At 43.3% G+C, this 13712-nt stretch overlaps 1 long non-coding RNA gene across 2 annotated transcripts in view; it reads left to right on the top strand.

Moving 5' to 3' along the window:
• The window catches only part of LOC138788603 (uncharacterized), an 80288-nt gene that overhangs the window by 58260 nt on the left and 8316 nt on the right, over window positions 1–13712 (top strand). For both annotated transcript variants that reach the window (XR_011362621.1, XR_011362620.1), the window contains one exon: window positions 1331–1435. This is a non-coding gene — a long non-coding RNA (uncharacterized lncRNA). The remainder of the gene's footprint in view (window positions 1–1330; window positions 1436–13712) is intronic.

Raw genomic sequence — 13712 nt, 5'->3', positions numbered from 1 at the left:
GCACACAGGCTACATGTCATATGCTGCACACAGGATATATATATATATATGTCCCTATAGTATATATCCCTGCTCTGATATATGCCCCCATAGTATATGCCCTCGGCTCTGATATATGCCCCCATAGTATATGCCCCCTGCTCTGATATATGCCCCTATAGTATATACCCCTGCTCTGATATATGCCCCTATAGTATATATCCCTGCTCTGATATATGCCTCTATAGTATATACCCCTGCTCTGATGTGCCAATACAAAACAAAACCTCATACTCACCTGATCTGGGCAGATGACAGGTCTTCTCTCTTCTGGCTCTTCTCTGTTCCTTCAGCCTGTCAGCCACTGTGACAGATCCTCCAGCATGCTCCATGATGTCACATCCCTGCTGGAGAGATCAGGTTTCCTTGCTAAGGTCCCACGCAGTCCTCTCCTCAGTGAGGGGGAGGGGCAAGGGGGAGTGAGGACCTCGGCAGGAGACAGGCACCCAGAAGCTTGACAGGAAGAATCCATTCAAAGACCCACCAGGGGGGAGTCTGAGCCTGCCGGGAGGGAGATGCTTACACAGGATTAACCCTACACCTCCCTCCCTCCCTGGACAGCATGCAGTGTGGCCAGTGCTGTGTCCAGGTAGGGTTTCCACATGATTTTTGCGCGTGGGACTGGCTCCCAGGCACCACTTCCGGGTTTGGGCTGGTGGAGGCTTCCTAGTGGTGGAGGCCCCTAGGCACGTGCCCCTTGTGCCCTCCCTTTAATCCGGCCCTGGTTGGATGCAAGCCTAAGAGTACTATTAGACGGGCTGATGGGGGCCCGATAATGGGGGCTAGATCTGCGCTCGTTCACTGGGCCTATTACACGGCCTGATAATCGTTTAACAAGGGCTGCAGGGACATCGTTACTGATGTCCTTGCAGCCCTTGTTTAAACTGTATACATACCTATCCAGGCTGCAGGGCTCCTCTTCCTCTGTGCTTCTCCCCGTGTCCCGCGCCCTCCAGCTTCACAGCGGCTTGTCTCAGCTGACAGGCCGCTCAGCCAATCACTGGCCGCAGCGGTCCCAGCCCGTGATTGGCCAAGCGGCCTGTCAGCTGAGACAGGCCGCTGTGAAGCTGCAGCGTGCGTACCCGGCAAGAAGCACAGAGGAAGAGGAGCCCTGTAGCCTGGCTAGGTATGTATTCCTCTTTGCATATAGTCAGCGTCGGCCACGCACCGGTATTACATGTAATTAACATGATTATTATAATGTATTGCCTCAGTGTTTTTACTGATTACAGACAGATACCGAAACATTTCATTTTTCTAATCTGTTTCTATTATTTGATATGTTTTACAGGAAGCCCCATGGGCATAGGCAACAATGGACAGTATCTTTCCCATTAATATGAATGAGAAAAGTAACTGGGCATACTCTTTAACCTTTGAAAAGCTGATTCCACAGGTAGGGGGAGGTTAGGCAATAAGCTTACAGAGGTTGTCCATGCAAAAATGGTATAGTATATAGTATACGCCCCGGCTGGGATTCCATCTGGCCGCATGAAAAACTGACATGTCAGTTTTCTGGGGCCGCTATTTTTTGAATAGCGGCTGAACAGAACTTGTCAGTTCACACAAGGGAGTGTGCGGCTCTGGCCGCACGCTCCATTGTGTGCAGCGATGAATTGGGATGCGAGGCACATAAAACTGTTATGTCAGTTTTCTGGGGCTGCTATTCTTTGAATAGCGGCCACAGAGAACATGTCAGTTCACACAAGGGAGTGTGCGGCTCCGGCCACACGCTCCGTTGTATGCAGCAGTGAATTAGCATGCGGGTGCACACAGGTGCGCCCGCATCCGAATTCACCAGAAATTAAGATCATCCGGCCAGTACTGCAGTACTAGCCAGGATGATCTTCAGTAACACCGGCCGTTCTGTGATCACTTTCCAGCAGCAGCAGCAAATCTCCCCCTAAGTGTTTCATTGTTGCATGTGATTTTTGTTTAACCAACTAGCATAGAGGAGTATATCTTTAACCTGAAGCTACCAGAAACCATGCATATGTGTAGTCACAAAATTAAAACATACCATGATAACCTCCAGGAGTGTATACAGGATACAACATAAATCATTAATCCAATCTTTATTCCTCAAGGATAGTGAATGCACAAATGATCAATAATGTTGTTTGTCATGGATCAAATCTAATTATGCTAACATAATACCCATCGTCATTGTGACGTTTATTGACAAAACACATTTGCCACTCCAATTTTAATTGCATTAGACGTATGATGATTGTACTAATGGAAATGACCCTCCTTTGCTGACAATGATTTTTCCTGGTGATTTTTAGGTTGTTTGAAAAATTGTTATGTGTAAGCATGTAAGGTGTAGGAAAGGTGTGAGACTGGAGGCAGGGCAGAAACCACATGAAACACCAGCTGGTTTTAGGAGGCACCACGCTGAACATAGAGAAACTTTTTGCTGGTTTTAAAACTTATTTTATATAATTGCTGAAAAAGCCTAAATTAGCAATATACCAAATCCCTGTTGGGGAGGTACACACTTGAAACAGTTACTGAAATTCTGCTGCTGTCACTCACTTAACTCACTAACTTAACTAGTACAGCTACCTTAACTAACTTAACTTAACAAGTACAGCGCAGAAGGAGACAGTCTTGTCTGCAGCAGGGATGGAGTAACTCAATCCTTATCTACAAACATTTTGGGTAAGACTTCTATGTGCCTCTTTTCTCATGGCTCATACTTAGTACCAGAGCGTTACTGAGTCTCTCACCCAGGGAACTCCAAGCACCAACCAGTGGTACAGCTACTTGTAAGCACACTCATAACGTAGGGGCTTTCCTTTGCAAAAATCACAAAATCAGCACCATCCAAGTCATTTGATTGCTGCGAAGTCTTGGTAGCTTCATGACCCAGGCTTAAACTCTGGTGGGATGGCCACCATAACTAGAGCGTAGAGTTGAGATCTGACTGGCAGTGGCTGCTAAAGCTTGATGCATCCCTAGGGAGTCATAGAAGATATTGATACAGTCATATTGTCCAACAGAAAACATTAAAAGGTCAATGAGTTTTCATAAAAAAATGTAAGTACAGTCTTGGGCATCACTATACGTCAGATGCTGGTTGAGCCATTCTTTGTAGCTGTATTTATATTTCCTGTACTTTTCCCCTTTTTTCTGCTGCTCAGCTCTTTGCATTTACTGGGACAACAGAGGTTACTGACATACATCAAATAGTTAGTAAATACTTGTCGCTGACAAGCCACTAACATATGTACTTTAGCTCTGGATCCTTTCATTACTTGTTTTAGCAACACCTGTGTGTTAAGCAACATATATCCTAGAGATAATTTTACCATGATCCACAGTGATGCTAAATAAATAAGTCTTATAAGAAGTGCCGAAAAGCCTGCAGGATCAATCCAGTACAACAAAATAGGCAGACATTATTATAATTGATTACCAAGGACTAACAGACAAGAATAAAAAGTAAAACGGGTAACTTCACATTAAGCAGAGCAGCAATATTATGGCTGGTAGCAGAGGCAGTAGTCTATTTAAGGGGTACTCAACAACTTTTAGTGAAGGTCCACTTACTAGGGTTTATTGTCAGGCGAAGTTCCAAGCTGAACATTAGTAGTAAACGTTTTGTTTTGTTATCTTTTCACAAACGTTGTTGAACTATTTACATACAGAATTGATGCTTATTAGTGGGAAAACTGGTATTTTTTCTCTCTCACCTGTTACAGCCGTGTCCGCGGCATTTACCTCTTCCCGCAGCCAGGCTCGTTCCCCTAGCTGCACATGGTCCTGTACATCTCCAGTCTTCTCCTCCTCCCGCATGGTCCAGCGTGTGCATCCCCATCTCCTAGAGAGCGTGCGCGCCAGCTCTGCTTAAACTTAAAAGAACAATGCATCCCTAATTGGCTGTGCACGTAATCACCTCCCTATAAAGCTGCATTCACACTACGTATAATATAGTCAGTATATTTCAGTCAGTATTGCAACCAAAACCAGGAGTGGATTAAAAACACAGAAAGGATCTGTTCACACAATGGTGAAATTGAGTGGATGGCCGCCATATAACAGTAAATAACTGCCATTATTTCAATATAACAGCCGTTGTTTTAAAATAACAGCAAATATTTGCCATTAAATGGCGGCCATTCACTCAATTTCAACATTGTGTGATAAGAGCCTTTCTGTGTTTTTAATCCACTCCTGGTTTTGGTTGCAATACTGACTGAAATATCCATATACTGACTGAAATATACGTAGTGTGAACGCAGCCTAAAGCTGCACCTGTCCTCACATTCCCTGTTGGAGCCTCTGCATGCTTTCCATAGTGGGTGGTCCCAGCTCACCGTGTTTCCTGCTTGTGTTGCCCTTTGGTTCCAGTCATTCCTGTTTCCAGCTACCTGTCTGCTGTTCTGGTTCCTGCTGAGACCCAGCCTGCCTGTCTCCTGCTGCATCTTGCTCGCCGCCACTAGCAGCCAAGCCAGGGGTAGCTGCGGCAGGTGACCCCCAGGTTGCAAGTCCATCCCCCCTTGCGGCGGGTCCTAGTGATGTTCAGCGGCCCCTTAGACTCCGCTCCCTGGTGCGGCTTACGTCATCGCTAGTGGTGGTACAGCAGATCCACGACTCCAGTCGTTACATCACCAGCCCTTATATAGTCCCCCTGTGTGCTCCCCAGTAGTATATAGCCCCCCTGTGTTCTCCCCCAGTAGTATATAGCCCCTCTGCGCACTCCCCCAGTAATATATAGCCCCCTGTTTTCTCCCCCAGTAATATATAGCCTCCTGTGCGCTCCCCCAGTAGTATATAGTCCCCCTGTGCGCTCCCCCAGTAGTATATAGCCCCCTGTGTACTCCCCATTAGTATATAGCCCCCTGTGCACTGACCAAGTAGTATATAGCCCCCCCTGTGTGCTCCCCCAGTAGTATATAGACCCCCGCTTTGTGCCCCCTAGTAGTATATAGACCCCCTGTGTGCTCACCCTCCCATATAGCCCCCCTGTGCGCTCCCCCAGTAGTATATAGACCCCTTTGTGCTCCCCCAGTAGTATATAACCCCCCTGTGCACTGCCCAGTAGTATATAGCCCCCATGCACTCCCCCAGTAGTATATAGACCCCCACTTTGTGCTCCTCAGTAGTATATAGCCCCACTGTGCTCCCCCTCCCATATAGCATATATCATTAAAAAAAAAAACTTATACTCACTTGGGTACAGGCGTCTCCTCTTCTCTTCCCCTCTTGTGGCCACACTGCAACGGTCACAAGAGGCTGCTCTCCCCGTGTTCTAGCGCCGGTGCGCCTTTTGTTACCGCTGCGGCCTCAAGAGTGACTGACACGGAGGAAGCCAATGGCCAATAGTTACTGTGCAGAGCGCAGCAGGGGTCCGGACAGCTGTCCTCCGTGGTGCGTGTTCATACCGCGGTCCGCCAGTTGAGGACCCCTGGTCTAGTAGCTGAGTAAATGGTCCTACTAGCAGGAACTGATCCAGCAGACATTTGCACTGGACAAAAGCCAGGCTTAGATTGGTTTAGATCCACCCCTTTGTAGGTTAGAAGCAGCTGAACTAGGGACTAACTGTTTAAGAGGTGTCAAGTGACCAAAGGTTCTTACTTCCATACATGAATTGAAAAGACAAAAGAGACAGGGGGTGCTTCCTAAAGTAGAACCATCACCAAGTTAAGAATACAAAAAAAAAAAACTTTGTAGGTTTGTGCTAACCTTATGTCATTGTGCAAGGACAGGCAGAATTCTGACTTACCTTGATGTACACCTGCTCACAGGTGTTAATTTAAGGAAGAAATCTACACCTGCTGAAGAGCAGGTGTAGATTTCTATGCCTGTTGTATGGCAGGCCGGATTTACTAAGAGGCGTGTGCCTATTTGTGCACCTGGCGGGGCAATTAAGGGCTTTATTTAAGACTGGTGTATGAGTGTGGCAATCTTCACAAATGTCCCCCTTCATGTTTAATATGAAGATTATGCCGTTAGTGTTGCACAAATGTGGCTTTAAATTAGAAAGTGGTCCATTTAATGCCCCGTCATAAAAAATAAAGTAAGGGAACTTCTCAGAACCTGCTTCCAGTAAATTTACTAAGTGAATGTTCTATTCTCCAGGCAGTTTGATGGACGCAGTCGAATTATGTCACGGCAAGCCAAGTAACAGGATTTACCAAACAGCATTAGGCAACTTGATAAAGAACTAAGATAAAAAGAAACAATGGACATTGGGGAACATTTAGTGCAATGTCACTAATAAGACAACAATCTGGTCCCTTGCGTACTTATTACTTCACAGGATAATGTACATGCATATGTATGTAATAAAAGATAAGGAATAATCACTATTCCTATGACTACCTAATAACATAAAAAAAAGTTTAATGTAAAAGTCTCCAAATAAGAATATAAAAAAGAAATATAAAAAAAATGAAATATCTTCAATTTACGTTCATTATTTATTTATTTATTTTAGTTATCATTGAAAACACTGCACTTCCTGTTTTTTTCCCTCAAAAAACAGGAAACAGTCAGAAAACAGGAAGTCCTGTGTACTGTTGATTCAGATTTTGAAAGTTATAACGACAGTGACACTTTAAATAAAAATGCCAACACATATAAGGTATCTCTAATAAAGTTATAATACCCATTAAATTTACCAGTGAGCTTCTGGAAAAGAAAAAAAAACTGAAAAAAATTATTACATGAACTTATTGCTAGAGATGAGCACAACTCGAGTAAAGTCCGATCCTATGGCATTTGATTACCGGTGGCTGAAGAAGTTGGATGCAGCCCTAGGGAGTCATGAAAAACATTGATACAGCCTATGGCCTAATCCAAGTCAGTCTAAGAGCTGCATCCAACTTCTTCAGCCACCGGTAATCAAATGGCGAACGATCAGACTTGGGCATGCTTGAGTTGTGCTCATCTGTACTTATTATCATCTGAGCTCATAGCAGCCTTTTTCTCCTCAGAATCTACAGTAGAACCAGCAGCAATCTATTCATCCCTTATATCCAGTCCTACAGTAGCATCACCGTTATGTTCATAATTGTCATCTAGCACTGTAGGTTTATATCTAGACTACCCATTGGTTTCCATGTTTCTTGCTGTTATCTCCCAGCTCATAGTTAGCAGATAGAAACCATACTTGTTACATATACAGGACAGCATTTTCCTATGTACATTCCTATGGATGCTCAGTGTCTCTAAACGTTGTGGCTCAATGTGACTTATATCTTGAGCACATTTGTATATGCACATCTTTGTACAGTAACTTATCATAATGCATTGCAATATGCTAATAGTTGCATGTTGTATAGTATAATAGTTTACATATTGGGAGTTATTTATTATCAAAGGCTGTGCAAACATTTTGTGACTTGGATGGGAAGGGGCATGGCATTCTTTAAGGTGGGGAAATCACAATTTGTAAATTGTAGCTCCTTAGTGCCATAGATTTCTCAGCTGGCCATAGACGGCCTTATAAAGATGTGATGCGCCTCTCAATAAATCCAGCGGAGCAGACACAGGCAGAAGAGCGGCATATGAAACGCTTGGTATATTTCCCAATTATCTGTTGTTCTGATTTACCCCATTCTCACAATAAAAGAAAGTTGTAGTTGGACATTTCCAGTTCATTGCTTGGAGGAAGTTTAACTTCTTGTCACTTTATGCCCCTCTCACACAAGGAGGAAGGAAACCTTTTCACAAGCATCTATGGTGTTTTTTCACTTGGTCCAACTTTCTAATGTACTTTGCTTCGATTCCTTACCATTCTTGTGTCAGTGAATGACAACATTGTTCCCATTTACTGGCCACAATCACATGCATAACTAACAGTTAGTCCTACTCCATGCTGATATACGGATACAGGTGTATACAGTCTAAGCTCTGTAAGCCTATCACTTGAGCACTGCATTTAAGTAATGCCCTGTGATTCAGCATTCAGGTAAAAAAAAAAAAAAAAACAACTTTCTTTATTCGGGGCTTAAAATGTCTGTGCCTGCCCCACTCTCCAGCCACTACTGTGTCTTCAGGCCGCTGCTCCATCTGATTGACAGCCGGCTCATCTTTAGCTGTGAGGGATTTCAACATGAGACCCATGGAGAGTGGGGCTGGCACAGACAATGTCACAGACCCCCCCCCCCCCCCCATTATAGGAAAGTCAAGTTCACTCAAAAAACAAAACAAAAAAAAAACAGGAAAGTGCAACAGCAGCCGGCAAGTGCTAGGATTTACCACATACTCCTTCCAGCGTACACATGATAAAAACCTGTTGTAAAGATTTTTAAAAATTAGATTCTTAGCAAACTATTTGATCAAACAGAATATGCCATATCACCAGGCCAAGGTGCCTTCAGAGAGATGGTCCTACTCTAGCAATGGCCTCTCTCTTCGGTTCACACCCCCCCCCCCCCCCCCCAACCACTTGTACCTTCGGATAGCTGCTTTTAATCCAAGATCTGTCCTGTGGTCCGTTCGGCAGGTGATGCAGTTATTGTCCTAAAAAAATACTTTTAAACTTGTAGCCCATGCCAAATGGGAGTATTTGTGCCCTAACTTTGCACCACCCCTCTGTCCCTCCTCCCCACCCTCTTCAGCATTAGGAATGCCACTGAAACATTTTCTCCATGCTTAACATTGCACAGGGCCTTACCGATCTAGCCCATGTGCCGGGCTGACAGAGGTGGGGAATAGGAGGCAATCTGCCTGGAGCATTCCTAATGATGAGGAGGGTGGGGAGGAGGGACAGAAAGGTTGTGCAATGTTAAGGCACAGATACTCCCGTTTGGCATGGGGCTTCAAGTTTAAAAGTGCTTCAGTCTGGGTCTGATGGTACATTCACTTTAATATGAGTCCAAGAGAGACCATTGCTAGAGTAGGACCATCTTTCTGAGGGCACCTTGGCATGGTGAGATAGCACATTGTATGATTACAAATAATTTGCTAAGAACCTCTTTTTTTTTTTTTTAGAACAGGTTTTTATTGTGTGTACGCTGGGGGGAGTATGGGCGGTAAGTCCTTGCAGTTGCAGGTTGCTGTTGCACTTTCCTGTTTTAGGCTATGTTCCCACAAAGTATTTTTGCTAAGTATTTTGCAATCAAAACCAGGAATGGATTGAAAACACAGAAAGGCGATGTTCACACACTGTTGCAATTGGGTGGATGGCCGCCATATAATGGCAAATAATTGCTGTTATTTTAAAACTGCGGAGGTCCCCTCCTTTAAAATTAAACTTGACCTTTTGTGTCTAATTTAAAACTTTTAAGTCTGTTGTGAATCCATGTACTATTATGAACTGGTCCTCCCAGTAACTCACCTGGTCATTCAGGACAAGTCTTGGCAAACTTCAGCTGTTCTTGTGTGTCATTATATATGTGCATATATATGAAGAACGTGAACTCTGCATTCTATGCCTGATCAATAGGATCTAATGATAAATGCAATTAAAAGCTAACAATAGCTGATATTGGCAGGTGTAATGCCCAGCTGCTGGCATATACTTTGTTTCAGTGGAATGACATACAATGACTATTGATTATGTATTGGTTGTGGCGTCACTAGACACAAAGTAAATGATCCTCTGCAGTAACAACGGCATCCAGTGGCAGGAATAGACTACTGCAGGTAACTTCTATAAAGTGCATGGCTGGTGTTACACACAGCATTTTCTTCTCTGCCAGATGTTACGTTAAACTCTTGGACCAAACAGTTTTCTGAATGAATTTTTGCATTGATATTTTCATGGTTTTAGTTTTTGTTTTTTAAATAATATAGCACATTGTAGTTATGGCCTCTATACAGTCCTCTATAGGAAAGGGGTGAGGGAAAAATTAAAAAAAAAAACACCAAATATTCAGGTGCAGCCTGGGCAACCCTCCCATCACAGACTGACAGCTCTAGTCAGCTATGTTCATACATAACTTTTTGGAATGTTTTGTGAGGCCATGAAACTGCCTCAAAATGTCAATTTTGCATCTCAAAAAACAGCTTTCATCCCCAGAGTTAGGCTCCGTTCACACATAGCAAAACTGGCGGAATTCCGCCAGCCTTCATGTCATAATCACAGTCTATGGGAGACTCGCGCGCCTCCTCTCAAGATAGGGATAAAACGGATGACAGATTGCCATTAAATATTTACATCTATATGCACGACTAAAGTTGATGGTTAAAGTGACTCTATACCCACAATCTGCCTACCCCAAACCACTTGTACTGTGGGATAGCTGCTTTTAATCCAAGATCTGTCCTGGGGTCCGTTCGGCAGGTGATGCAGTTATTGTCCTAAAAAACAACTTTAAAACTTGCAGCCCTGTGCCAAACTGGCGTGGCCTAGAGTGTATGTGCATTAGGCTGGTAGTCCCTCTCTGTCCCTCCTCCCTGCTTTCTTAAACATTAGGAATGCTCCAGTCAGGTGTTTTCCTGTTCATCAGCTGTGCAAGGACGGCACATGGGCTGGATTGTTAAGGCACCTGTGCAGTGTTCACGGCAGAGGAATAGGAAAAATCCTGCCCGTGGCATTCCTGATGATAAAGAGGGTGGGGAGGACAGACGGAAGGGTGGTGCAAGGTTAGGGCACAGATACTCTAGGCAATGGCAGTTTGACACAGGGCTGCAAGTTTAAAAGTTGTTTTTTAGGACAATAACTGCATCACCTGCCGAACTGACCCCAGGACAGATCTTGGATTAAAAGCAGCTATTCGAAGGTACAAGTGGTTTTGGGGGGGACAGATTGTGGGTACAGAGTCGCTTTAAGGAGATGCTGCAGGCACCCTTCATCAGCCATAAACCAAACTTCAAGGAAGACACAAGTTAATTGGTGCTAAAGGAAGAAAGAATGCCAAACTATGTTTATTGAGACTTCTAGTATGACCATGAATGAACTTTGACCTCAATGATAACTTAGTTCAGCAACCTACACACATGTTTTCTTCGTGAGTGGCAGCTACACAGGAGCTCTATAAATAAGCTTCATGCAACCAATTCCTATCGCCATCCTTTGTAACATGAGCCAACACTGTATTTCATATGCCTGATGAATTCTAAAACATCACCTTCAGTATTTTAGTCAGAGTTTCTGTGTGTAAGGCTACGTTAACACGTAACAAAAGTGGCAGAATTCCACTATGCCGCCAGCCTCCCTGTCATAATGAATAATAAAGTGTCACACCTAGCTTTGTCTTACAAATACTAATGTAAACTACTATAAATATGCTTTATCCTCCATAATTATCAACACTATTCTCTAGTGAAGGGATAGGTGACACGCTTATGGTGCGTTTACACACACAGATTTATCTGACAGATCTCAAAACCGGGAACAGACTATAAACAGGGAACAGGTCATAAAGGGAAAAAAATGGGATCCATCCTCTTTTCAAATCCATTCCTGGATTTGGCTTCCAAAATCTGTCACATAAATCTTTCTGTGTAAACACACCCTAAGTGATGTCACTGCTGATCTCTAGAGAAATAATACGCCTCATTCTTAGTGATGTCACCACTGATGTCCAGTGAATGGATAGGCTGTATTCTCAGAGATGTCACTTCTGATCTCTGTTGTATGAATAGGCTGTATTCTCAGTGATGTCCCTGCTGATCTCTAATGAATGGATAGGCTGTATTCCCAGAGATGTCCCTGCTGATCTCTGGTGTATGAATAGGCTGTATACTCAGTGATGTCCCTGCTGATCTCTAATGAATGGATAGGCTGTATTCCCAGAGATGTCCCTGCTGATCTCTGGTGTATGAACAGGCTGTATACTCAGTGATGTCCCTGTTGATCTCTGGTGTATGAATAGGCTGTATTCTCAGTGATGTCCCTGCTGATCTCTAATGAATGGATAGGCTGTATTCCCAGAGATGTCCCTGCTGATCTCTGGTGTATGAATAGGCTGTATACTCAGTGATGTCCCTGTTGATCTCTGGTGTATGAATAGGCTGTATTCTCAGTGATGTCCCTGCTGATCTCTAATGAATGGATAGGCTGTATTCCCAGAGATGTCCCTGCTGATCTCTGGTGTATGAATAGGCTGTATACTCAGTGATGTCCCTGTTGATCTCTGGTGTATGAATAGGCTGTATTCTCAGTGATGTCCCTGCTGATCTCTAATGAATGGATAGGCTGTATTCCCAGAGATGTCCCTGCTGATCTCTGGTGTATGAATAGGCTGTATACTCAGTGATGTCCCTGCTGATCTCTAATGAATGGATAGGCTGCATTCTCGGTGATGTGACTTCTAATCACTAGTGAATGGATATGCAGAATTCTCTGTGATGCCACAACTAGTTCATAGCGAATGGAAATGTGGTGACAGCATTCTTTACAATTACCACCATTCCTGTTGGAATACCCTTTAAAAAATGTCTGTAGATAAAAGCACACATTCAACCACATGTTAACAAAATGCATATAGTTTTAATATAAGACTCTGTTTTACATTAAAAAAGGCAAACATTTAAAAAATAGACCGGACTATCCCTGAATACTTATTTCTTAAAGTGAATGTCTATTATGTATTTTTTGTGAGTTGAATTCAAAATTCTGTTCTGATTTCTTAGTAAATCTCTATAGTGGTTGGTGTCGGATTTTCAGATACAACATCCCTATCAGCTGCATAGACATTGCATTTAAGGGGTTTCTAGGTTTTTAGGATAGGTTATTAAAAGGAGTTATCCTGGATTAGCAAAACAGAAACATCACCACTCTTGTCCTCAGTTTCAGTGTGCAGCTCAGTTCTATTGAAGTAAATAGAACTGAGCTTAAATACCAAACTCAACCTGTGAACAAGAATGGTGCTGTTTCTGAAGAAAGTAGCTTTGTTTTTCTAATCCTGCATAATCCCTTTAATACCATATTGTTGAGGGTCAGACTCCTGGCACCACTGCTGATCAGCTGAATCAGGCTGGGTTCACACTACGTATATTTCAGTCAGTATTGTGGTCCTCATATTGCAACCAAAACCAGGAGTGGATTAAAAACGCAGAAAGGATCTGTTCACACAATGTTGAAATTGAGTGAATGGCCGCCATATAACAGTAAATAACTGCCATTATTTCAATATAACAGCCGTTGTTTTAAAATAACAGCAAATATTTGCCATTAAATGGCGGCCATACACTCAATTTCAACATTGTGTGGACAGATCCTTTCTGTGTATTCAATCCACTCCTGGTTTTGGTTGCAATATGAGGACCACAATACTGACTGAAATATACGTAGTGTGAACCCAGCCCCAAGGTGCGTTGGCCTCTTTACTTACCTGGCCAGCCTTCATTCATCTAGTAGTGACTACACCTGGTATTGCAGTTCAACGCATGGAATTTAATTGGAAAAACTGTAGTACCAGATACAGATGCTACAGAATATATGGCACTGTGTCTGGTAAAGGATGAAGAGGCCCCTTCAATCAGATGAATGGGGTTGGGGGTGCACTATGCTATGGATACGCAATCAATACAAAAGTCCCAGAAAACCCCTCTAAACATAACATGCTAGCATTCTGTTGCCTCCAAAAGAGGGAGCTTAGAGGCTACTGCATACTGTCTGATTACTGGGTTTGATGTATAACCTGTATGCAGTCATCTCTTCTTGGTATAGTTACATATATTTCTATGCAGATTTGGGGGATTGCATCAGAAAAACTGAGATCTAACTTCTATAAAGTAATACAGATATTAAATCACTACAGAAATTTGGT

This window comes from Dendropsophus ebraccatus, chromosome 4 (genome assembly GCF_027789765.1).
Source record: "Dendropsophus ebraccatus isolate aDenEbr1 chromosome 4, aDenEbr1.pat, whole genome shotgun sequence".
NCBI classification, from domain to species: Eukaryota; Metazoa; Chordata; class Amphibia; order Anura; family Hylidae; genus Dendropsophus; species Dendropsophus ebraccatus.
The sequence above is the reverse complement of the archived record's forward strand: the minus strand, read 5'-3'. Positions and strand labels throughout refer to the sequence as shown.